Source organism: Rousettus aegyptiacus, unplaced genomic scaffold (assembly GCF_014176215.1).
Source record: "Rousettus aegyptiacus isolate mRouAeg1 unplaced genomic scaffold, mRouAeg1.p scaffold_m13_p_13, whole genome shotgun sequence".
NCBI classification, from domain to species: Eukaryota; Metazoa; Chordata; class Mammalia; order Chiroptera; family Pteropodidae; genus Rousettus; species Rousettus aegyptiacus.
This window is the reverse complement of record NW_023416288.1, coordinates 16,974,728-16,978,266: the sequence shown is the minus strand read 5'-3', so window position 1 is coordinate 16,978,266 and position 3,539 is coordinate 16,974,728. Positions and strand designations below refer to the sequence as shown.

The 3,539-nt window shown below is 41.3% G+C and overlaps 1 pseudogene; it reads left to right on the top strand.

Annotated features, from left to right (window-relative positions):
* The first annotated feature begins 535 nt into the window (after positions 1–535).
* LOC107519067 lies at positions 536–1,639 on the top strand (annotated as a pseudogene).
* The last annotated feature ends 1,900 nt before the right edge of the window (positions 1,640–3,539 follow it).

The following is a 3,539-nucleotide window of genomic DNA, read 5'->3' as shown; positions in this document are numbered from 1 at the left end:
CCAACCCTGGCCTTTTCAAGCAGAAAATGAATTTATGAAAAGCTTATTGGGGTTAGAAAACAAAGAGATGATCAAAGACTGGTGGGGTCATGTCACCAGTCTTTGGGAGACTTGAGAACTGACGTAGAGAGGCTCCCACTCAAAATAAAACAAAACAAAACAAAACAAAAAACAGGCCTCTGAGAGCCAATCAACACCAACCTCACCCTAAAGATCCTGCTGTAGATGACATCATCCCACCCATAGCTCTCAAAGCCTGCCTATTCTGGAACTTCTGGGTTTCTGAAAACCTGGCTTAAGATCAGTAGTCTGCTCTGTGAAGGGAGCCCAGGCCTCACCAGTGCAGCTTGTAGTTACTATAGTAAGCAAAAAAATCTCAGCTTTATATTTCTATTTTAGATATTGAGTGGTCTCATCATCCTTGGATATTTCCCTAACCTGTATGAATAATTCTTAACCTGAAACCTAGTCAGCTATGAAGAGTCTGACAGGGAGAGAGCTTCCTAAAGCAAAGGACACCAGCAGGCACCTCTTGCAATAGATGGTCACTTCTTCAGACAGCTTCCCAGCTGTGGAAAATGAGCATCCTCAAGAGATCCCAGAATCCATCCTCCTTCATGAAGTGACCTTCATGAAGAGACTTCCTTCATGAAGTCTCAGTGCTGCTATGACCCAATTCCCACAAGCTCCAGATTGGTTGTATCTGATATTTCCCTGCAAGTGAAGAAAACTTTCATTACTTTGGTGACTAATGGTGTATGAGCTGCCCCTCTGTGGGGTGGTAAGCAGCAAAGTTTTGTGGGCACGCTGGCCATCACTGATATCATCACGTCCTGCACCGGTACTAGATATCAGCCTTGGTATGGATCTGTGAGCTGGAAGAACACAAGACATAAACCAGGAGAGAGGTGTACCTATGGGACTCCTGTAAACGACATGTCTGTATTTCTCCTCATGCCAGCTTATTTGACGCTGTCTCTTTATGAATTCAAAACAAGATCCAGAGGCTGCCAGTTGCTGATCCAGAATCGGGCAACGCCTCGTACATCTCACCCACAAGCGCATCCTCAAGTTCCTCATATTGTTTATCACCGAGTCCCCAAAGCCAGAGCCCATGTCTAGCCTCTGAAAGGATTACAAACTGGCACCTCTGGCAACACTGCGGGTATCCGCACTACCGCCCCCATCTACGTGGCTCTAGCGTTTTTGTACAGCACTGAGTCTCGGCACTGCCTGCGGTGGATGAAAAAGGGCGTGCGGTGAAAAACTACCCCAAGTCTGATATTGTCCATCTGGCAGCAGAAAAGACTTTCAGCAACCTAGATGTGTCAGTGACCGAAGCCCAGCAACATCAATCGCATTACTTTGAGGGTGTCCTCAAGCACTTCCTGCACGAGACTCTGGAGACCATCAACAGGCTGGTGGAAGCAGAGGCTCACCGACTTGCAGTGGTGGATGAGAATGATGTGGTCCAGGGAACCATATCACTGTCAGACACCCCGCAGGCCCTGGTGCCTACAGACAGAGAGATGCCCTGAGCATGGGGGAGGGGTGAGGCAGCACAGGGGAGATACGCTCATTCACCGCCTGCCCACAGCTCTGGGAACCACGGACGGACAGAACCTCAGCCCAGCCCATCCTAGCCCCTTCTCTTAGACACATCCCCTACTCTCGGTGAACTAGGGACTCTGCCTCTCAGGCAAATTCTGATCTAAGTGATACCAGACCTCACCCAGCCTTTGCCTCTATGTCCACCCCTGACTCTACCCTAAGATAAAAGCAACACAACTCCTCATAAAAATAGTTTTATTTATTCTGTTTCACACTGTATGCAGGAGGCCGAGACCATTTAGTGACATTTCCTCCCACAAAGAGGAGTGTGGAGGATCGTGGGGAGGATGGCCTTTGGGTTCCTGAGCTGTATGCATATGGAAGGTTAGGTAGAGAAGGAGGCCAGAGCAATTAGCTGAGGTTGCTTTTTATGGCAAACCTAATTAAAATGCCAGGAACCTCCTAAAAAAAAAAAAAAAAAAAAAAAAAAAAGTCCGATGGGGAGACCACTTAGTGTGAGCATAAACTACTAATATGCACTTTTGTTAAAACCGTATCCAGTTTTCTCTGTGCTATATTGAAAATTCCACAAAGGGCCAGGTTTTTGTACGCATTGTTCACTACTGTAATATAAAACAGGGCCTTGTACTGGTCACTTGATAAATAAAACAAATATTTGGGAATAAATTGTTATTTCTCAATGGAAGTTGGAATAAGCCTCTACTGAATAAATAAAGAAGAGGGAAAGAAAAAAAGTCTAATATTTTAGCCCTTAACTTTTTTTTAGATCAGAGAAGATATGATTAGGAATCAGTTTTGATTGTAAAAGCAATAGAAATTGGCCATGTACAATAGTTTCAGGAGATATTAGAAGCATGGATTATTAAAATAAATGGGTATTTTACATTCCTACAGTGAAATATTCAATGCTCATAAGTATAAAGAAAAAGTAAAACTATAAAATGTGCAACACTGGACAATGGCATTATGCCATAGAGTTTATTCATTTCCTAGGCAACCTGACATTTTTTACAAAACTGGTTTAGGACTCAACCTCCCAAGAAGTTTCCAAGAGTCAGATAAATCAACACCTAAAAGCAAAAGAAGATTCCAGGATAGTAAATACCACCAGCCACATACTGACACAGAAATTTTGCCCAGGGTTTTAGATAGAAAATTGAAATGAGGAATTTTGGCTGAGACATTTGTTCTAGTCTATTACTCAAAATACTTTGTAGGAATCCGTGTTAGTTAAAGGAAATGCTATAGCTTCTTCACAAAAGTAAAAATGCTGTGCTCTAAACCACCTATTTTCAAAATACTTTTACCACAACCGAATGTAATACATTTTCCATCACGATCCGATATGCATATGCACACTAAGAAATCGGTTTCACAAAACAATACCCACACGTGATGTTCTCTGATACTTTCTATTCTCTCTTATTCTCTTCTATTTCATACTATTATGCTAGTTTTGACCCATACATGGGTTGAGATTTGCAAATTGGAAAACATTGGCCTGAAGAGGAAGAAAGTACTAGAATACAAAATTGCTTTAGTTTATGCTCATATATAGATACACACACACACACACACACAACCCCACTTTAAACCTATTGCTTTCTCAGCAAAGTACAGTCTAAGTAGAAACATGCCCTAGAATTCTGAAAGTATTATAAAATCTACAATTCATAATTTTTTTTTGTCTTTGATGCAATTTTATTCTGTAGCATCTGGAAAGCTTTCATAATCTTCAGTAAATTTGGATAAGTAGATTCACCATTAAATCAATTAAATCAAACCATAAAATTATTTGCATCAATTACCTAATTAGCTCAACTTTCCCAATTTTGAAGAGATTACAGAACTTTAAAATCATCGTACATGTAAATTAAACACAATCCTTAACCTTTTGAGTTGTCTTTTTCCATCCAAGTAAACTGTGACGAACCATATAACACTGTCAGGCGACAACATCTAAACAT